This window comes from Eriocheir sinensis, chromosome 45 (assembly GCF_024679095.1).
Source record: "Eriocheir sinensis breed Jianghai 21 chromosome 45, ASM2467909v1, whole genome shotgun sequence".
Classification (NCBI taxonomy): Eukaryota; Metazoa; Arthropoda; class Malacostraca; order Decapoda; family Varunidae; genus Eriocheir; species Eriocheir sinensis.
This window is the reverse complement of record NC_066553.1, coordinates 9,011,546-9,035,029: the sequence shown is the minus strand read 5'-3', so window position 1 is coordinate 9,035,029 and position 23,484 is coordinate 9,011,546.

Genomic DNA, 23,484 nt, shown 5'->3' with positions numbered 1-23,484 from the left:
TTGCGTTCTTGGAGAGACGTGCGCCGCCCTCCTCCTCCTTCCCCTCCTCCTCCTCCTCCTCCTCCTCCTCCTCCTCCTCCTCCTCCTCATACTTCATTTTCCTGTTATCTCTCCTCTTTTCACCTCTCACCCCAATCTAAATCTCCTCCTTTCCTTCATTCTCCTCCTCCTCCTCCTCCTCCTCCATTCCCATTCCCTATTCCCTTCTTCCCTACCTCATTTCCTCTCTTCCTCTCTCGTCATCCATATCTTCCCGTTTATCTCCTTCTCCCCCTCTCTCTCTTCCTTCCACTTTCTCCCACTACCTCCTCCTCCTCCTCCTCCTTTCCTCCCCTTCGGCGCTATTTCCATAAAGTAGAACGCTACATAATTCCATTGTTTGTTTCTCTCTCTCTCTGCCTCAAGGACTTCTGATATTAACCCGCCAAAATTATCCTAAACTTCGATATTAATTCCCAATGGCTAAACACGGATAAAGAATGTCAGTTTGGTAAAGTTGGGCGGGAAGGGTATGTTGTGCTCTCTCTCTCTCTCTCTCTCTCTCTCGTAATTTTAAGTTTTTTGGTTTTATTACCATTTTTAACTTCTTATATTAGTGTTGCTTGTAGTTTTTTTTGTATTGTTAGTTTCATTATTACTGAGAATACTTTTTTTATGTTAGAATTTATATTAAGAGAGAAAAAGTCAATTTGAGCATCATTGATAGTGGAATTAGTGCTACTTCGATTGTCACTACTACACGTAATACAACAACGACAATGACTACTACTACTACTACTACTACTACTACTACTACTACTACTACTACTACTACTACTACTACTACTAATAATAATAATAATAATAATAATAATAATAATAATAATAATAATAATAATAATAATAATAATAATAATAATAATAATAATAATAATAATAATAATAATAATAATAATAATAATAATAATAATAATAATAATAATAATAATAATAATAATAATAATAGTAATAATAATACCACTACTACTACTACATCTACTGCTACTATTACCACTACCACTAAGGATGATAATAATAATAATAGTAATGATAAGAATAGTAGTAGTAGATTTTTAATAGTAATAATAATAATAATAATAATAATAATAATAATAATAATAATAATAATAATATTGATGATGATGATGATAGTAGTAGTAGTAGTAGTAGTAGTAGATTTTAATAATAACAGTAATGATGATGATGATAATAATAATAATAATAATAATAATAATAATAATAATAATAATAATAATAATAATGATAATAATTATGATAATGATAATGATAATAATAGTAATAATAATGATTATAATAATGATAATAATAGTAATGATAATGATTATAATAATAACACCAGTGAGATTTAATCAAGGTTATGATATATTTATTATATTCTATGCTGAATATAAGAACATTTTTAGACTCTAATAAACCATCTCTCGCTATATTATGATCATCATTTTTATGAATATTGTTAATATCATTATTGGTGATATTTTTATTGTAAATAGTTTAATTTCATTATTATTATTATTATTTTTTTTATTATTATTATTATCATTGTTACCTTTATTATTAGCATTAATATATTTACTAGTAATTTGTTTTTGTTAGAGATATTTATATTTAGTACTTTTGGTATGTGGAATGTTAAACTTTAAGAAATTATTTTCTTGCTTACTCTTACCATTAATATCATCGCCGCCACTAACACTGTAATGTATTCACCGGTAAGGTCATTACGAAGTCATGAGCCTTGGGGGAAAATAATGTTCGGTCGACCACAGAGTTCTTAATCATTCATTCCCTCGTAATTAGCCCGGCCAGATGATGATGATGATGTAAGAGGGAAAAATCCCTCCGCGGCGCCTCCCCGCACCGGCCGTGGAGAGCACCGCGCGGCACTCACCGGCCTTGTTACCGTCGCCTGGGCTGGCTGAGGAGCATATCCTCAAACATTTCGGGGCGCACACGTCCGCATTTTCCCAGAGGTTGTGGCTCTTCCCAATGGATAGTTTTATGATGTTAATGATAGTTTGACAAGACTTTTGCACCACGAACGTGAAAAACACTCAGGACAGCCTCCATAACCTCCGTTGTGATCTGAAGAAATATTTGAGTCGAGGGCGTGTGAGAGAGTAAGGTTGGTATTACAAGACACTTTCGCTTCTCACATCAGCTAGTTCTAAATGTCCAAGAGGGGATCATTCGGGTTCTAATGAGTGTTTCTTTAGGTTCACGGTACAGAAGAAGAGTCAAACTACCACCAGGGTCATAAAAGAGGGGATCATTCGGGTTCTAATGAGTGTTTCTTTAGGTTCATGGTACAGAAGAAGAGTCAAACTACCACCAGGGTCATTAAACTACTCCTGGAAATGCGCCAAACTCTTACGATTGCCCTGTCAAATATGTGAACTTGGACGACAAAATGTTTAGTAATACGCCCCTAAGTGCCTCAGTGAATCTGCTGGGCGCTTGTTTAACTCTTGCCGCGTTGCTCTGGTTCTTGTGTAAGGCCTCGTGTTGTGGAGAGCTCATTTTGTGTTCATGCTTTTCTTTCACCTGTATTTCCGTGTTTCAGATTATCTTTTTTATTACAGTTTTGAAGAGATTAAAGTTTCGTTTCCGTCACGTTTGATATATATATTTTTTTATGTCTGGGGTTTCAATATTCAATTTCTTTTACCAAGTTTCTCTATATACGATTTATTTTACCACTAGGAGTCTCTGTACTTATGCAGTTTTTTTTACGAAGTTTCTCTATACGAGGTTTATCTAATTATTACGAGGTTTCTTGATATGAGATCTTTTCATACTTAATTTTGTTACGCTTTGGTAGTTCTTTTTTCCATTATTTTGTCCTTTTACCTTATACTTTATCCAATACTTTGTTCTTTTATCCTCATGTTTATCCAATACTTTCCTTTATCCTCTAGTTTATTCATTACTCTGTTCTTTTACCTTATACTTTATCCTTTACTCTGTTCTTTTACCTTATACTTTATCCATTAATTTGTTCTTTTATCCTCTTGTTTATCCAATACTTTCCTTTATCCTCTAGTTTATTCATTACTCTGTTCTTTTACCTTATACTTTATCCTTTACTCTGTTCTCTTACCTTATACTTTATCCATTAATTTGTCCTTTTATCCTCTAGTTTATCCATTACCATTTTCTTTCATTTCGTTGGGCTGTGTTGTCATATATCCACTCTTCCGATGTCGCTGTGTACATATATCCTTCCGTTTACATACTTTTTTTATGCCCACACTCATGTCTCGAGCACACCGCCGTTGTATGACCTTTCCTTATGTTCGTGTAATTCCTTCTCCTTTTCTACGCAGTTTCAATGTACGCGATTCACTCCAGTAACTCCCTTATATAAATCTTTTTCGCGTCCATTTGCCAGATGATAAACGCTTACAAAATTCTCTATCTCTGTTTCCTTAATGTCTTTCGCCGCCTTATTATACCATATTTTACTTTTGTTTTGCGTTTCGCTTTATTCTGCTTTACTTTTCGTCCCATTCAGTGTTGTGAGTGTTTATATTCCGTTTGTTGGCTGTTTGTGTAGTTCTGTGAGACGAGAGAGAGAGAGAGAGAGAGAGAGAGAGAGAGAGAGAGAGAGAGAGAGAGAGAGAGAGAGAGAGAGAGAGAGAGAGAGAGAGAGAGAGAGAGAGAGAGAGAGGGGGGGGTGGGGGGGGTAATGGGAGGTTAAGAGATGGAGGTTAGACGAAGTTTGGGGTAATGGGGTAGAACCGATTTAAGAGAGAGAGTTAATGCCAGGAAAAGGAGGAAGAGGAGGAGGAGGAGGAGGAGGAGGAGGAGGAGGAGGAAGGAAAGTGAGGGAATGATCATGGAAGATAATGTACGAGCATGATATATTACTACTATTACTACCATCACTACTACTACTACTACTACTACTACTACTACTACTACTACTACTACTACCACCACCACCACTACTACTACTACTACTACTACTACTACTACTACTACTACTACTACTACTACCACTACTACCACCACCACCACCACCACTACTACTACTACTACTACTACTACTACTACTACTACTTCTACTACCACCACCACCACCACTACTACTACTACTACTACTACTACTACTACTACTACCACCACCACCACCACCACCACTACTACTACTACTACTACTACTACTACTACTACTACTACTACTACTACTACTACTACTACTACTACTACTACTACTACTACTACTACTACTACTACTACTACTACCACCACCACCACCACCACTACTACTACTACTACTACTACTACTACTACTACTACTACTACTACTACTACTACTTATTATCATCGCAGTCACATACATCGTCAACATTATTATCATCATCATAAACATCATCATCATCATCATCATTGTTTTAATTCTTACCGTCGTCATAACAGAAGGGAAAACGATTATCTTTTCACAGTTAGTCCCAGAAGCCTAAAAAAAAATGCACAGTTGATATACTTAGTTTTGCTCTGTCCTAATATTAAGTTTAACTGTCCTACTTGGAAACGGAAGAACATTGAGGCGTACCAATGTGTTCAAGTGGGTGCCTATTGCTATTCACTCAAGAAACAGGGAAAAGTAAAGCACACTAAGATATATGCAAGTTGCTAAACCCTCTACCTGATTTTCTTTAAACTGAATTCCCTCTTTCTTTCCATCCCATAAAGTACACATTAAAAAAAGCATATAAACAGCATTGAATCGCATCACATAACACTGAAATTTTACTTCTCCAACATTAAAAAGCAGCGAGTAGCGGGCTTTTTTTTATTATTGTTCCTTTTTGTGTGCCCTTGAGCTGTCTCCTTTGTTGTAAAATGAAAAAAAAACGTCTTCCAAAACATCCTCACACAACACCACATTTTACTCTCTTTGATATACGAGGATAATAGTAATACACAACATAACATACGAGGGAAATGAAATACAGAACAGAAGATATAGGGCAGTTACACACACCACAGTATCTCCAGGCCATGCATTTCAACGTAGCGGAGCGTGCAGGTAAAAACGGTTGTATCACGGCCGCCGTCACTTGCTCTCGTCTCAATCAGCTCAGCCAGGTAGAAGGAGGGAAACCTGTTGATAGAATTACCTCCGTTTCCGTCCGTATCTCCCTTCCCTTTAGCATTCTCATCTTTTTTTTCCTCCTTCCCTCCTCCCACTCTCCTTTCCTATTCTCTGTCCCTTCATACCTTCCCTCCTCTCCCCATCTGCTTTTCCTCCTTCCTCCCTTCATCCCTTTCTCCCTCCTCCTATCTTTCTTTCCCCCTCTCCCGCCCTCCCTCCCTTCCTCTTCCCTTCATCCCATCCTTCCTTCTCTTATCCTCCTTTTCTGCTTCCTCTCTCCCTTCATCCCTTTCTCCACTCCTTCCTTCCTCCTTCTCTCTCTCCCTCCTTCTCCGTCCCATCCATCCTCCCTCTTCCCATCCTTCTTTCCTCATTCCTCCCGCCCTCTGTCCCTTCCTCCCTTCGTCTCTCTTTCCTCCTTTCCTCCCTTATCCACTAGACCCCTTCTTGTATATTTCCTTCCCTTCTTCCCTCCTTCCTTCCTTCCTTCCTTCCTCTTTTTTCCGGCCAACCTGCCTACCTGCCCCCTCAGAAAAAAAGATATAATGAAATGAACGAAATAAACTCTGAAATATATTTGCAAGTTCAAGAAATGTTGTGATGGTGGTGATGGTAACGATGGTCATGGTGGTGATGGTGGTAGTGATGACTTGGGTAATGGTTTTGGTGCTGGTGCTGGTGGTGGTGATGGGACCTGGTAACGATGGTGATGGTGATGATGTGGATGACTTGGATAATGGTGGATGAGATAGTCAATGGTTAGTGATGGTGGTGGAGTTAATGGTGTTTGTGGTAGTGGCTGTGGGTGATGGTATAGGTATGTGGACTGGCATGTGTAGTGTGGTAGTGGTGGTGGTGGTGGTGGTGGCGAAAGGGGGAGGAGAGTAAAAAGTCTTAATGAGATTACCTGTTCCGTTCCTGTGGTGGCTCTGTACGCATGACCAGGTAAGGGGAAGAAATATGAGGTGAAGGGGAGCCAGAATTCAGGAGTTGGAGGGAAGGCAAGTTTTGAAAAGTATTACAGACATTAAGTATTACAGATAAATACCGGAGATTATAAGAGAGTTAAGGAAACCAGATTAGTGCAGACGGTAAAGGATATAGAGAATTGTTGATGTTTTCGTTTTCAAGAGGAGGGTATCAGGACACTTCTCCTCCCGAAATTGACCTATCTTTCGGTCTGTACTTTTCTTATTTCTTATTCTGACGCTAATGATTCTGACTTTCACCTTTCCTTTACGTTTTTCAATATTTATGCCCAACATGTTTTCTTAATTTCCTTATAATACTTGTAGATTTGTAATACCTTATAATACCTGTAGTTTTGTAGGAGCAGTGAGTAGCGGGCTTTGTTTCATTATTGTTTCCTTTTTTTTTCCCTTGAACTTCTTCCTTTACTGTAAAAAAAGGTAAAGTTAAATAAAAAGGGAAATTTGAATGCCCAGAGACAGAAAAGAAATATAAAAATAGATAAGTTTATACCTGAGATTATAAGGGCATTAAGAAAACATGTCTGGGATAAAGAATGTAAAAATAAAGGAAATTTGAAAGGCAGAAAAGTTAAAATCATCGGAGTCGGAAAAAGAAATAAAACTATCACAAAATAAATACCCGAGATTATAAGGAAATTAAGAAAACATATCTGGCATAAATAATGTAAAAGTAAAGGAAATTTGAAAGGCAGAAAAGTTAAAATCATCAGAGTCGGAAGAATAAATAAAACTATCACAAAATAAATACCCGAGATTATAAGGAAATTAAGAAAACATACTGGGCATAAATATTGAAAAACGTTAAGGATAGGTGAAAGCCAGAATCATTAGGGTCAGAATCAGAAATAAAAATAAAAGCGAGACACAAAATAAATACCTGAGATTATAGGGGAGGAGTGGAGGGAACAAGATTAGCAAGAGGCGTGAAAAAAAGGATAAAATAACAAGTGTAAATGTGTGGGTGTGCGTGCCGGGCGGAGCTAAAGGAGAGGGTCGGAGAGGGTAAAAGTGAAGGGTTCGACGGAGGAAGAAATGAAAGGAAAAAGAACCAGCAAATATATTCTTGTGTTATGAGGGTGTGAGGCAGACGAGATTAGTAGAGGCGGGGGAGAAAGTGACGGCATGATGGTGGTTTTCTACGCCCAGGTGAGAGAAAGGTGAGAGAGAGAGGAAGGGAAGGTAAAATCAGACGGTCCGGAGAGATAACAAGATAGAACAAAGAAAAAAAGGGAGAAATAGTAAATAAAATCCATGGGTTATATAAGGAAGTGAAGAAAAGGATGCTGGGGGTGAGAGAAAGGTGACAGCTAGGGAAGGTAAAATCAAAGGGGCCGGGAAGATAACAAGATAGAACAAAGAACAAAAAAGGGAGAAATAGCAAATAAAGTATGGGTTATATAAGGAAGTGAAGAAAAGGATGCTGGGGGTGAGAGAAAGATGAAAGCAAGGGTATGTAAAATCAGACGATCCAGAGAGATAAGATAGAACCAAAAGAAGAAAGAGTCTGGAAATAAACTCCAGGTGTTCACTACAAAGAAAACGAGCGTGACGGTGGTTTGTTTGCCCAGGTGAGAGAGAGGTGAATGCAAGGAGAGGTAAAATCTAAAATCCCAGACAGATAACAAGACATAGCAGAAAAAGGAAAGGACTGCAAATAACGTCAGGCTGTTCTAAGGAAGTGGAGAAAACGAGGTTATCAGAGCTGGGTGAAGGCTGGGGAGGAAAATATATAAATGTGTTGGTGTGCATGTCAGGGAAAAAAGAAAGGTGCAGGGAAGGGCACAGGTAAAATATCAGGAGTAAAGGGGGAGGAAGCGAAGAAAAAAATAAATATATATACATACTTTTAAAAGGAAGTGAAGGAACGAGTTTAGTGGAGAAGGGGGAGGTTGTTTTTTTCTTGTGTTTAGTAAGGGAAAGGTAAGGGAAGGCAAGGGAAGGGTAAGGTAAGGACTAGATAATGATAATGTTTCTCCTTGCTTTCTCTTTTTTTATTTCTAAGAGTGGAAGGGAGAGGAGGGAGGAACAAAACAGGGGAGAGAGGAGAGGTCAAAACAGAAAGAAAAGGTGGAGGAGCCGGTAGAAGGGAGAGGAAAGAGGGACAAAAAGAAGGAAGAGAGGAGAAGAGAAGAAAGAAAAATAAAAGTGGAGGAGCCGATAGAAGGGAGAAGAGAGAGGGACAAAAAGAAGGAAGAGAGAAGAGAAGAAAGAAAAATAAAAGTGGAGGAGCCGATAGAAGGGAGAGGAGAGAGGGACAAAAAGAAGAGAGGAGAAGAGAAGGAAGAAAAATAAAAGTGGAGGAGCCGATAGAAGGGAGAAGAGAGAGGGACAAAAAGAAGAGAGGAAAAGAGAAGAAAGAAAAATAAAAGTGGAGGAGCTGATAGAAGGGAGAAGAGAGAGGGACAAAAAGAAGAGAGGAAAAGAGAAGAAAGAAAAATAAAAGTGGAGGAGCCGTTGATAGGGAAGAAAGGAGGAAAGAGAGAGGAGGGAAATCAAGGGGTTAGAGAAGGGAGGAACGAAAAGGAAAATTGCGACCATTAAATTAGTTGTTTTTATTAAGGAAGTAAAGAAAATGAGGTTACTAGAGATGGATAAAAAATATGTGTCCTTTTTCAATGCAAGGCAAAGGAAAGGGAAAGGGAAAGGAAAGACAAAATGCGTAACTAATCGATTCGGAATGTGGAAACGAAATAATTGCAGAGTGCTTATGAAAAAAATGAAGGGACTTTGCAGAGATGAAAAATTAGAAAAGATGAAGGGAAAGACGAAAACTGGAGAAAGTGTAACTAGTAGATTCAGAAGATGGGAGGCACAAAAAAGAGGAAAAAAATAAATGTCTTGTGAAAATGGAAATGAAATGAATTGCAGTGTGCTTATGAAAAAAATGAAGGGACTTTGCCGAGATGGAAAATTAGAAAAGGGAAAGGGAAAGACGAAAACTGGAGAAAGTGTAACAAGTAGATTCAGAAGATGGGAGGCACAAAAAAGAGGAAAAAAATAATAGTCTTGTGATTATGTAAAGGAAGAACAGTAGATTTGAAAGGAAAATTAGAAGAAAAAAAGAAAAGGGCATTAAAAGTAGGCCTAAATAAATACTTAATGATTCACTTACAGATGAAATCAAAACTAGCAAAGATGGAGAAAGGGAAAAAAAGAATACTCATGCTAATACTACTTTCTACTTGTTCTCCTGCCTGAATATATGTGTCAGCTTACAGGAAGATTAGCAGGGCAGGAGAAAGGGAGAAGGAGAAAGGAAAAATCATCAGGCTGCAGAAGGAGAAAAAAAGAACTCTAAATTATGAGGTTATAAAGAGGAGAAAGAAAATGGGGTTAGACAGAGTGGAGGGAAAACTAGTAAAAAAAGGAGAAAAAAATAGCAAGATAGGAAAATTCTGAACAAATAAATGAATGGAAGAAAGGAAGGGAGGGCAGGTGGGAAGAAAGGAAGGGAAGGGAAGGGAAGGGAAGGGAAAGGAAGGGAAGGGAAGGGAAGGGAAGGGAAGGGAAGGGAAGGGAAGGGAAGGGAAGAGAAGGAATGGAAGGCAAGTGGGGAGAAGGGAAGAAGAGGGAAAGAGAAGGATGGGAAGGCAAGTAGAAAGAAGGGAAGGAGAGGGGAAGGCAAGGATGGGATGGCGAGTGGGAAGAAGGGAAGGAAGGGGAAGGAAGGTGGAGGAGGAGGAAAGAAAGGGAAGAATGAAGGAAGAAGAAAAGGAAGGAAGGATAAATTGAGAGGCACAGCGGAAGACAAGGAAGGGTAAGACGGAAGGGAGGAGGAAAGGGAAGGGGAGAATAACGAAAAGAAGAGGAGGGAATGTACTATTTACCTTTGTCTCTCTCAGAATAAAAATGGCTGCAAAAAATTGTTAATGATTGTGTGGTTAAGGTTGCCATGAATATCTTAAGTTTGCATAGTTTGACATTTGTTTCTCCCTTCCCTCTCCTTCCTTTTTATATATCGTCACCCTCATAAAATAATCGCCTAAGTCATTTTTCGGTGATTTCCAGGTTTTTGTTTACATCAATTTTTCATCACGTGACGCCCATCTTTGTATAGTTGCCTTCGCCATCCAGGGTTTGAGTGTTCTAGAATTGGCCTTTTCATTTCTGCCTAAATCTTAAGTCGGATAAAATAATGTCAGTTCTTTTCTGATTCCCTGTAAAGTAGAAAATAATGGCTTAGGCGGTTTGTTTACGAAGGTGACGAACATATCTGCTCCCCTCCCTACCTCTGCCCCTTCCCCCTACCTCCTTATATTCTTCTTTCCCCTCTCTATCCCTCTCTTCACTCTCCTTTATTCTCCTTTTCATTGCAGTTATCCATACTTCGTTCCCTCCTCTCCTCTTCCCTTTTCCTCGTCTTCTCATCTTCCTTCCCTCCGTTCTACTTTCCAATCTTCTTTTCCTTTCTATACCTTCCATCCTTATATTCTTTTCCCCCTCTCTATCCCTCCCTTCACTCTCCTCCTTTTTTCCTCCTTTTCGCTGCAGTTATCCGTACTTTGTTCCATCCCCCCCTCTTCCCTTTTCCTCCTCTTCTCATCCTCCTTCGCTCCGTTCTACTTTCCAATCTTCTTTTCCTTTCTATGCCTTCCATCCCCTTCATTCTCATCACACCCTCCTCCTCCTCCTTTCCCATCACTTTCCTTCATTTTTACGCTCCTCTCTTCATATCTCTCTCCTACATACCCACCTTCCATCCCATCCTTCCCTCCTTCGCTCCTTCCCACTTTCACTCCTTCCCTCCTATTCCTTATCACTTCTTCCCTCCTTCCCTCCTTCGCTCCTATCCCTCCTTCCCTTCTATCCATCCTTCCTACCTTCCCTCCTTCGCTCCTTCCCTCTTTCACTACTTCCCTTCTATCCTCTGTCACTTCTTCACTCCTTCCCTCCTATCCCTCCTTCCTCCCTTCCCTCCTTCCCTCGTGTAAGTAGTGGACTGGATGGTAATGTTTCTCCTTTGACCGCCACGCTGGGAAAAATACTCATTGGTTCCTTTTTTTTAATCTCTAAGGATGGAAGGGAGAGGAGGGAAGAAGAAGAAAGGGGGAGAGAGGAGAGGTGGAAACAGAAAGAAAAGGTGGAGGAGCTGGTGAAAGGGAAGAAAGGAGAGAGAGGAGGAGAGTAAAGAAACAGAGGAGAGGAGAAAAGGGTGGTAGAAGGGCTGGTGATAGGGAAGAAAGGAAAGAAGGAAGAAGAGAGAGCAAAGGGAAGAACAGAAAGGAGAAAGAAAAGGGAACAAATGGAAGAAAGGAAAGGAGAAAGAAAATAGCAGAAAGAGGAAAGGGGAGAGGAAAAGAGAACACAATGGGAACGAAGTGGGAGAGAAGGAAGAAAGAAAGAGAAAGTGAAAGAAGGAAATAGAGAAAATAGGAAAAAAAAGTGAGAAAAAAAGAAAGACATGAAAAGTAAGAATGAATGAATAAATGAATAGTTGAAAGAAGGAAACAAGGAGAAAAAGAGAGATAAAAAATAATGAAAAAAAGAAAGTATAAATGAAAGGAAAAAAGAAAGAAAAAAGAAAAGGGTAAGGAAAGGCTTAAGGGGGGGGGGGTGAATAGGAAGTAATGGTGGAGTAGACAGCCACCACCTCCACCACCACCTCCACCACCTCCACCTCCACCACCACCTCCACCTCCACCACCACCTCCACCACCACCTCCACCACCACCACATTAATCTCTCTTCCCCCTAACTCAACATTTACTCGTGTCAGAGCGTCGGGTGATTAAGCTTTCTCTCTCTCTCTCTCTCTCTCTCGTTCCTTGTCCCTTGTGGTTTCTCTAAATCTTGACGGAGTGTCGCCTTCAACTCGTCCTTGCAGGAGAGAGAGAGAGAGAGAGAGAGAGAGAGAGAGAGAGAGAGAGAGAGAGAGAGAGAGAGAGAGAGAGAGAGAGAGAGCGACCAATGAGAGAATAGAGAGTTGGTGAGGAGAAAGAGTAAAGAAGAAACGTTAAGAGAAAAGAAAAACGAAGAAGGAGAAAGAAGAAAGTGGAAGAGAAGCGAAAGGGAGCAAAAAAAAGCATGAGAGAGAGAGAGAGAGAGAGAGAGAGAGAGAGAGAGAGAGAGAGAGAGAGAGAGAGAGAGAGAGAGAGAGAGAGCAAAAAAAGATAAAACTAAAAGGAAAGCAAGCAAAACAGGCAGGATTTAGGAAAAGAATAAGAAATAAAAACATGTAAGGCTGAAGAGGTGGAAAGGAAAAGAGGAAAGGCCAAGGGAAAAGAAAGAGGGATGAAGAAAAGTCGAAGAATGTTGAAGAGAGACAAAAGTACAAAAATAAACCAAGATTGATATATGAAGTAGGAACATGAAGAAATAGCAAGTTAGATGAAGACGAGGAAGCAGAAGACGGAAGAAAAACATAAAAAGAAAAAAAGAAAGAGGATTAAGCCCTTGAAGCGTAGGAGGAACATCGGGGTGGGAGGAGGTGGAGGAGGTGAAGCAGAACGAACCTAAACTAGATCAAATAATAACCTCTGGAAAGTAATGGTGATAGGAAGTAGTAGTAGTAGTAGTAGTAGTAGTAGTAGTAGTAGTAGTAGGACCAGTAGTAGTAGTAGTAGTAGTAGTAGTGGTGGTGGTAGTGGTGGTTGGGTCTGTCTGTCTAGCACTTGCCTCATTACCTCACACCCTTCTTCCTCCTCCTCCTCCTCCTCCTCCTCCTCTAGTCTTTCCTAACCGTGGCTCACTTAAGGGATTATTGAGTATTGCCTGTGTGTGTGTGTGTGTGTGTGTGTGTGTGTGTGTGTGTGTGTGTGTGTCAACCCGAGCTGAAGTGATATTGTTTTGAATAGGAAATAATAGAAGAGAGAGAGAGAGAGAGAGAGAGAGAGAGAGAGAGAGAGAGAGAGAGAGAGAGAGAGAGAGAGAGAGAGAGAGAGAGAGAGAGAGAGAGAGAGAGAGAGAGAGAGAGAGAGAGAGAGAGAGACGCCACCTCCGAGTTAAAATCATTATCTTCGTCATCAAATTTTGCGCAATATGAAAATAAGAGAGAAATTTTATCAGATTTATCGCAACAATTCGTCAACTGCTTGCATAATACATTTTTGTGGGGGGAGGAGAGAAAGGGTGCGAGAGGTGGGAGGGGATAGGAAGGGAGGGAGGTAGGGAAGGTAAGAGAGGGGGAAGCAGATAGGTAGGAAGGGAGGGAGAGGGGAAAAAGGGATATGAAAAAGAAGTGGAAGGGAAGATGAATGAGGGAGTGGGAATGAGGAATTAAAGAGAAAAGAAAGAGGGATGATTGAGGAAAAAAAGAAGAAAGAGGAAGAAGGGCATAACAAGAGAAAGGAGTGAAGGAGGAAAAGGAGAAAAGATTGCGTTAGAGGAAAAGTAAGAAAGATAACTAGAAGAGTAGAGAGAGAGAGAATGAATGGATGGAGGAAGGGAGGGTTGGAAAGGAAGGAAAGAATGTGAAAGAAAAAAAATGGAAGAGAGAGATTAAGAAAAGGAAGTAAGGAAGGAAAGGGAGAAAAGAGGGGAGTGAAGGAGAGAGAGAGAGAGAGAGAGAGAGAGAGAGAGAGAGAGAGAGAGAGAGAGAGAGAGAGAGAGAGAGAGAGAGAGAGAGAGAGAGAGAGAGAGAGAGAGAGAGAGAGGGAAAGAGGAAACGTAAGAGATAATGAGGAAGAAAGATGGAAGGGAGAAATGACAAATAGAGGAAAGGTAGAACGAGAAGGAAGAGGAAGAAGAAGAGGAGGAGGAGGAGGAAAAGGACGGGGAAAAGAAAATGAAGAGGACAAAGGTAAGAACAGTGACAGTAAGGAAAGGTGGCGCTGGATTCAATTATTTTCCTTTTGAGGGTACGAAGGTAAGGTGGAAATCACAGGTGAGAACGCTGATTTACCTGTCCAATAAAAGGTGAAGGTGAGGAGGAAAGGTGTGATTTCTCCCTCTGCAATGCCGTGCTTATGGTTTATGAGGTGGAGGGGGAGGAGGAGGAGGAGGCAGAAGAAGAAGAAGAAGAAGAAGTAGAAGAAAGGAAAAGGAAATGAAGAAATGAAGTAGAATGAGGTATTGAAGGAGAACGAAGAAATGAAGGAGAACAAGGAAATTAAGGAGAACAAGGGAATGAAGGAGAAAGAAGAAATGAAGTAGAACGAGGAATTGAAGGAGAAGAAGAAATGAAGAACAAGGAAATGAAGGAGAACAAGGGAATGAAGGAGAACAAGGAATGGAAGGAGAACAAGGGAATGAAAGAGAAGGAAGAAATGGAGAAGAACAAGCAAATTAAGGAGAAGGAAGAAATGAAGGAGGAGGAGGAAATGAAGAGCAAGGAGGAACACGTACCCAAATGAGTAAGAAATGGAGAAAGAGAAAAAGGAGGAGGAGGAGGAAGGATAATAAAACAAAGAATAATAGCAGGAAGAAATGGTAAAGCAAACATATTAAGCGATAAGGAGAGGGCGGTAAAAGCTAACAAGGAGAAGGAAGGAAGGACACGTTACAGAATGAAAGAATAATCAAAAAGAAAGAAAAAAGCGAGATAAAGAAATAGCAAATGAGATGGAAAGGGTGAAGAGAAGACTGAAGAAGGACATAAAAAGAAAGAAAAAAAGAGGATTAAGACTAAAGACTAGGAAGAATATAGAGAGAGGGAGAAAGAAGGAGAGTAAGAGGAAGAAGTGGAGTAGAAAGAAGTTAAGGTATTGAAGTAGAAAAAGTGGGAGAAAGAAGAAGAGGAAGAGATGAAGTAGAAAAAAATTAAAGTAGATGAAATAATAACAAGTTCGTGCAAGGTATCTCTGAAAAGTAGAAGTAGTAGTAGTGGAGGTGGTAGTAGTAGTAGTAGTAGTATTAGTAGTAGCAAGAGTGACACGAAGTAGCTCTCTCTCCTCTATTCTAAACTCTTCTATTTTTTTCTATACAGGGGCAGTGATTAAGGGGCTTTATTTTATCTCATTATTAACTTTTTTGACCTTGAGTTGCTTCCCTTACTGTAAAAAAAAAAGATAAACACGGACAGGTAAATATTAAAAAAAGTTGAATATATCGTAGTACCAACACCAGTAAACCGCCAATCCCTAATCTTCCAGTCATTTCTTCCCTCTATCTCCTCTCTTATCCCTCCATTGTTTCCTCCTTCCATCCCTTTGTTTACAGTTCTTCTTTCTCTCCATCTTTTTCCTTTCACTTTTCCTCAAGCTATTTCTTCCCTCCCTCTCCTCTCTTATCCCTCCATCGTTTCCTCCTTCATCCCTTTCTTTCCAGTTCTTCTTTCTCTCCATTTCTCAATCTCTAATCTTCCAGCAATTTTTTCCCTCCCTCTCCTCTCTTATCCCTCCATCGTTTCCTCCTTCCATCCCTTTGTTTACAGCTTTTCTTTCCCTTCATCTTTCAATCCCTAATCTTTCAGCTATTTCTTCCCTCCCTCTCCTCTCTCATCCCTCCATCGCTTCCTCCTTCCATCCCTTTGTTTCCAGTTCTTTTTTCTCTTCATCTTTCAATCCCTTTTCTTCCAGCTATTTCTTCCCTCCCTCTCCTCTCTCATCCCTCCATCGTTTCCTCCTTCCATCCCTTTGTTTCCAGTTCTTCTTTCTCTGACTCTTTCAATCCCTAATCTTCCAGTTATTTCTTCCCTCCCTCTCCTCTCTCATCCCTCCATTGTTTCCTTCTTCCATCCCATCATTTCTTCTTTCCATCCATCTCTATTCTTCCCTTCTCTCTTTAGCATCACCAGCAAATTTTTTTTTTACAACAAAGGAGACAGCTCAAGGAAACAATAATAAAGAAAAGCCCGCTACTCGCTGCTCCTAATAGCAATGAAGCAGCAGTAACAGAAGAAGTAGCAGTAGTAGTAGCAGTAGTGGTGGTGGTAGTAGTAATGTTAGCAGTAGGCGGCGTGGACAATATTGGCGTACAAACACGAGGCAGCAAACACGGGCAAACACGCTTGATCCTCGGCCAAACAAAACGTGACAGAGGAGCAAAATGGCGGATAATGCACAGGTGTGTCTGTTTAGGGCGACAGGTGTGTTAATGTGACGAGGGGGGGGGGAGAGAGAGAGAGAGAGAGAGAGAGAGAGAGAGAGAGAGAGAGAGAGAGAGAGAGACAGACAGACAGACAGACAGACAGACAGACAGACAGACAGACAGACAGACAGACAGACAGACAGACAGACAGACAGACAGACAGACAGACAGACAGACAGACAGACAGACAGACAGACAGACAGACAGACAGACAGACAGACAGACAGACAGACAGACAGACAGACAGACAGACAGACAGACAGACCAGAACTGAACAGAAGAGAAGACCTAGAGAGAGAGAGAGAGAGAGAGAGAGAGAGAGAGAGAGAGAGAGAGAGAGAGAGAGAGAGAGAGAGAGAGAGAACATTCTGTCTGACGAGTGGAGTTCAATGTGTTTTGTTTGAGGTTATCGTTTTAAATTTTGAGAGAAATGTGATAAAAAAGACTTGTATTGGAAGATCTATTTTTTTATTATATTTTTAAAAGAACTGATGATCGGTGTAAGAATGTTGGGTGATTGTTTTTTATTGATTTATTTATGTATTTATTGTTTTTGTTGATGTTATTGTTATTTTTTTCCTTTATTACATTTTTTTTAGTCTATATTCATGTCCTTAAGTCCTTTGAATTTTTAGTTATTATTGTTTTTTTATTATTATCATTATCTTTGTTATGTGTTTTTAGTATCGGTAGCACTAACACTATTCTTCCTTTCTCCTTCAGGTCGTGCTTGCGAGAGAAGAGTAACTGACATAATCTCCTCTCCCCCACTCCCCCACTCCCATCATCTCCATCTGCGCCACCTCCATCTCTACTCCGAAAGGTAAGTTAAACATGGCTACCTTTCTCCGTAGACTTACATTTCTCATGGTGATTGTTTTATTTCTGAACTTTTTGCTGTTATCTTGATTATTACCATTGTTATCATTATTACTGTTACCCAAACCAATGGTACGGTTATTGGGTTCACGGAGTAAGTGGGGAAATGTTGAACTGGATCAGGGCGTGGCTTAGTGGTGGGAGGCGGAGTGGAGTTCAATGTTAAATCCTTTGACTCCTCTCTCTCACATGCTGCATCGACACTCCCTCATTGTTTTATACACCTTTTTACACACTCTTGATCTTTGCTTTGCTTATCTCTTTCCTCTTCCTGCTCCTCTTCTTCTTCTTCTTCTTTTTCTTCTTTTCTTCTTCTTCTTCTTCTTCTTCTTCTTCTTCTTCTTCTTCGTGTATAACAGCTTAGTGCTCAGACGGTATTCTCTCTCTCTCTTTCCATTTGCACAGACGGGTATTTTTCTCTGTTCGCTAATTTCCTCCTCTTCCTTGCTACCAGGAGGAGGAGGAGGAGGAGGAGGAGGAGGAGGAAAAGTCAGACCTCGGGAAGGGAAAATGTGTATGAAAAATGGGATAAAAGAAAAGCCCGAATATTTATCCCCTTCCACTTAGCCTAATACAATAAAGCAGATAAAGACTAGCCTCGTATTTTACTTTCTGCGCTTAAGACGTTCTCATCCTGCTTTACCTCCTCTTCTTTGCTTATTCTTTTTCTGCTTTATTCCAATTCTTCTCTTCCTAATTCTTTTCCTTCTTTCCTCCTTTATTCGAATTTTTCCTTCTCCTTATTCCTTTTTTTTTATTCTTCGTCCTCTGTTCGAATTCAGTTCCTAATTCCTTCCTCTCTTTCCTCCTTTATTCAAATTCACCTACTCCCTATTCCTTCCTTTCCTTCCTTCTTTATTCCAATTCCTTCTCTTTTCATCCTTGTTTACTTTCTTTTATTTCTTTTCTTGGTTATTTCTTTTCCTTCTTCTGTTCTTCCTTTTACTCCTGAAACTCTTGCTCCTCCTCCTCCTAATCCTTCTTTTCATCTTCCTCCACCTCCCTCTTTACCAACTCCTCCTCCTTTTCATCTTCCTTCTCCTCGTTCTTGTCTTGTTCCTCCTCCTTTTCATCCTCACCTTTCTTCACACTTTTCTTCCTCCCTTTCTTTTTTTTTTCTCTTCTTTCACCATCCCACCACCACCACCACCTCTCATCATCCTTTTCCTCATCATTTTCCTCCTCACTTTCTTTCCCTTCTCCTTTTTCCCTATCACACCACCGCCACCACTACGTTTCCTCATCCTTTTCCTCCTCACTTTCCTCCTTATCCTCCTTATTTATCCCCACCACATCCTCGCCCACACCAGCCCCCATATTAGCGCCATGTCAACACCGGGATAACAAGGGGAGAGGAGAGGATATATTGGGATGAGAGGGGATTGTAGGGACGGAAGAAGGGGCGGAGAGAGGGAGATGATAGACTACTCCTGCCCTAGTTAATTACAGGTAGATTCTCAGGTGTTAGAAGTCACACGTAATAAATGGCTCACCTAATAAACGGTTGGCAGGTGTTCGGTGTCGTGTGTCCAGGTAAAGTGTATTAAAAGAGTTTCTAAAAGGTGCTCGTAAAGTGTTTTGTTTCTATGTGTGGTTAGGAGACAGTGGTGGCTGTGGTTGTAGTAGTGGTGACTGTGGTATCTTTGGTTGTCTTGGTAGATGTGGTGGTGATTCCGATGTTGGTTGTAGTGGTAGCTATGGTGGTGATTCTAGGGGTGGTTTTGGTGGTAAATGTAATGAGAGAATGGAAAGAAATATAATCATGAAAACTGAAAAGGAAAATGAGGTATCGGTGGAGATGAAGCTGAGAACAGAGAAAGAGGAGGAGGAGGAGGGGGAGAGTTGGAGGAGGAGGAGGAGGAGAAGTACGATTGCGGGAAAGAACGGGAAGTAAAGAAGGAGATGAAGCTGAGGGCAAAGAAAGAGAAGAAGGACCAGGACCAGGAGGAGGAGGTAAAGGAGGAGGAGAAGTACGATTGCGGCAGAGAACGGGAAGTAAAGAAGGAGATGAAACTGAGGGCAAAGAAAGAGAAGAAGGACCAGGACCAGGAGGAGGAGGTAAAGGAGGAGGAGAAGAAGTACGATTGCGGCAAAGAATAGAGAGTGGCTAAGTGGCGTAAGTGGGATTAGGACGACAAGAATAACAGACGGTGGAAAAGAGAGAGAGAGAGAGAGAGAGAGAGAGAGAGAGAGAGAGAGAGAGAGAGAGAGAGAGAGAGAGAGAGACAGTTAAAATAAAATACTAAATAGAAAGAAACGATTTTAAACTATGATGAAATAAAAATAACATCAAACTAATCACGGAACAGGAAAACGGAATGAGGAAATGAGAGGAAAAGCATAAGAAAGGAAAACGGACTAAATAAACAAGCAAATAATAAAAAAAAGAGGAAATTAAACATAAGAAACAAGACTAGAACCAGACGGGAGGTGATGAGGAAGAACAGAGGAGGAGGAGGAGGAGGAGGAGGAGGAGGGTAACTGTGTGGAAAAAAACATAACATACCTCGTCCTTTCTTCCCTTCCCTTTGTTCTGTCTTTTGAGGTAGTGGTGGTGGTGGTGGTGGTGGTGGTGGTAGTGGTGGTGGTGCGCGGTTCTTCCATCACCACCACCATTACCACCAACCCCTTTCTCTAACTCTTCTTTCTTTGTACTCCCTCCATTCATTTACTCCCTTTCTCTTTTCTCATTCCCTTTCCCAATCCCTTTATTATTTTTTCTTCTCCTTTTATTCCCATTCCTATTCCCTTTATTCTCTTTTCCTCTCCCTTTATTCCCTTTTCCTCTCCCTTTATTCCCTTTTCCTCTCCCTTTATTCCCTTTTCCTCTCTCTATTTTCCCTTTCCCATTCCCTTTATTCCTGTTTCCTATCATTTTGTTCCCTTTTCATTTCCCTTTATCCTTTCTCTCTCTCTCTCTCTCTCTCTCTCTCTCTCTCTCTCTCTCTCTCTCTCTCCTCTCCTCTCCTCTCCCGTACACCCTCCCTTCTTCCACCTTTCCTTAATGCACTTAACACCTTTTTCATTAGGCTCATAACCCATTCAGTCCTCTACCTGCCCCTTCGTTCTACCTCTCCCTTTCTTCACCACCTCCACCACCACTACCACCACCACTGCAAACGCCTAATCTTTTTCTCCTTTTACACGCCTCCTTATTTCCCTTTCCCCCTTTTCCTCTGGTCTTTATTTCCTCTTTCTTGCCTCCCTTCACCTCCTTCTCCCTTTCCTCATTTTTTTTTCTTCCGTAGCTTTTAATATTTAACTTTCTTTCTTAAATCCCTTCCTTGTTCTTCTCTAACTCTCCATCCCCCATCTTTATTTTCTCTTATCCTTCTTCACACCCTTCTTCCTTTGTTGTCCTTTCCATTCCTTCTTCTCAATCTCCGAGTTTTTTTTTATTTATTTATTTAGATGTTTTCACCCCTATCTCTCTTTCCCCTCCGCCTCCTTCCTTTACCAACCTCTCCATCCTTAACTGTCTCTCCTCTTACTTACCTCCCTTATCTTTCTTCCTCGGTTTTTCCATCTCCTCTTCTTCTCTAACTTCCTTTTCTTCTTTTCTTTTTTCATCTCTCTCTCCTTATCTCCTTTCCTTCTTTTCCTCTACTCTCCCAATTTCCTTTCCACCTACTAACCTATCTTATACCTCTCCCTATTCTCCTTCTCTCCCTTCTTCCTTCCCTTCTTACTCACTCTTTAACTTCCTTCCTTCATATCTCTCTCTCTATCTCCTTTCCTTCTTTTCCTCTACTCTCCCAACTTCCTTTCCACCTACTAACCTGCCTTATACCTTTTCCTTTTCTCCTTCCTCCCCATCTCTCCCCTTCCCTGCTTACTCCCTTTATACCTTCCCACCTCTCCCCTCACACACACTCCCCATCCCCAATAGACTAATAGAGGAAGAGTACCAATCCTTCCCCCCTCCCTAACTCATCCCCACCTTCCTCTCCCCAATGCCCTTCTCCCTCACCCCTTCCATCACTTTCCATTTTACGGAGAGGAAAAAATCTTCCCTCTAGATTTTTTACTCTATCGGGACGAAGCTAAAAGACAAGGGAGAGGAAGTCGGGCCTTGAGGAGGAGGAGGTTTGGGGCGAGAGTGGCGTGGGAGGAAGACGGAGAGTGGGAGGTAGTTTCCCCTCGCCTCGCCTCCCCGAAGAGCCCTCGACTAGTAATTAAAACATCCTCATAAAGATCCTTAAAACATCCTCCCTAAATCAACGACATTAGTGTATTAAGGCTGCTGCGGAAGGCCTAGACACACACAAGGGAGAAGGAGGAGAAGGACGAAGACGAGGACGAAGAAGACGAGGGTAAGGTAAAGGAAGAGGAAAGGAAAGGTAGGATTTAGCAGTAGAGGGAGGTAGTGGTTGGAATAATACTTGAAAAAAAATGTGAAAGAAAAATTTAAAAAAGACGAAGAATAGAAAAAAAAGATAGATGAAAAATACAAGTTTGGCAGAATAAGAAGAGAAAAAATAAGAAAGAGGAATAAGGTACTAATAATAAACGAGATAAAGGAAATGTCCAGATAACTCACAGAAGATGGTGATGTTTGAAGCTAAATGATATGGGTTAATCTTATCAGTGAAATGGTGGTGATGGTGGTGGGGACTAATGTTAAAAGACCTGGATTTGGTTACTGTAAAGAATGACAGAGAGGTGGTGATGGTGACGGTGGTGTTGAATGTGTTGCTGATGGTAGTGGTGATTGTGGTGGTGGTGGAGATGGTTGTGGTGGTAGTAAAGATGGTGGTGGTGGTGGTGGTGATGGTGGTGATGGAAAGTCAGAGAAACACGCAGACATAGACAAAGTAACCCACCCAAAAATAATATAGAAATAAAAGTCAAATACCAAACATATATCAAGAAAATATGGTTGTGTGTGCGTGTGTGTGTGTGCGTGCGTGTGTGTGTGTGTGTGTGTGTGTGTGTGTGTGTGTGTCGTCAGTACTGTGTTTGCTTGGCTATTTTGCCGACACACCTCCTCCTGGGCTAGAGAGAGAGAGAGAGAGAGAGAGAGAGAGAGAGAGAGAGAGAGAGAGGGTCTCTGTCTCTCCCTCCTCCTCCTCCTTCTCCTGTTAATATCCTCCCTCTTTCCACTTCGTTTAATTCTATATAATCGTTCATAATATTTTTAAACCCGTTATTGTTATTCACTATACATAGAGAGAGAGAGAGAGAGAGAGAGAGAGAGAGAGAGAGGCTTATATACTTATTTTGATGGCTTACTTTTCTGCCTTTAATAATTACTGCATAGCGGGAAGCGGCTTCATAGAATTAAGATTAAAAAAAGATTGATGGCATTAATTATGTAAACACGACGCGTGGAGAGGCAGGAAACGGGAGGGAGGTTGTATTGTGTGTTTTATGAAGTGTGTTTTTTGCTGGGGGGTTTTGTGTGTGTTGTATTGTCGTAGTATTTGCGATCTTTTATTTTTATTTATTTATTTATTTTTTTGGATTGTGTTCCGGAGATGCAGGAAATGTTAGGGTTTTTTTTTTATCAAGGATGTTTTTTTACGGTAATTTTTTTCTTTATTTTCTCTTTATTGCCGTAGTGTTCCTGGTGTTTTATTTCCTTTTTTTTGGGGGGGGGGACGGGGTGGGGGGGGGGGTTGTTCCGGAGATGCAGGTAATGACAGGATGTTTTTTATTATTTTTTTCTTATTTTTTTCATTATTGCCGTAGAATTTGAGGCTGTTTAATATGCTGTTTTGTTGTTGTTGTTGTTGTTAGTTTTGGTTGATTTTGGTTGTGTTCCGGAGATGCAGGTAATGGGAGAAAGTCTATTTATTTATTTTTTTCTTAATTGCCGTAGAATTTGGGACTTTTATTTACTGTTTTGTTGTTGTTGTTGTTGTTGTTGTTGTTGTTGTTGTTGTGTTCCGGAGATGCAGGTAATGGGAGGAGGATTTTTTTTCCTTTTTTTTTCTTAATTGCCGTAGAATTTGAGGGTGTTTTATTTACTGTTGTTGTTGTTGTTGTTGTTGTTGTTGTTGTAGTGTTTCGGAGAGGCAGGTAATGGGAGGAGGAGGATTTTTTTCTTAATTGCCGTAGAATTTGGGGCTGTTTTATTTAATGTTTTGGTTGTTGTTGTTGTTGTGTTGTTCCGTTGCTGTATGAAATTGGAGGAGAGGCAGGAAACGGAAGGCTGTTTTAGTAATGGTGTATTGTTTTGCTGTTTTTTTTCTTTCTTTTATTTTATTTCAAATTATATATTTTTTTTGCTTTATTCCCGTATTATTTGGGCTGTTTTATTTGATGTATTTTTTTGTGTTTTTTTCTGGTCCTGTTTTAATCGGAATTGTGTTTCTTTAATGTATTTTTTCATAATTTTTTACTACCAACTTTATATATTTTTTGTCTATTTTCATTTTCTATTTTCATGTGTTTTTCTATTTATTTCTATTCTCTTCAATTTTTTTTTTTATTTGTAGTGTTTTGTTTTGTTATTTGTATTTTTTATTTACTGCCGGATCGTTTTTTTATTTTTTTTTTATTTAT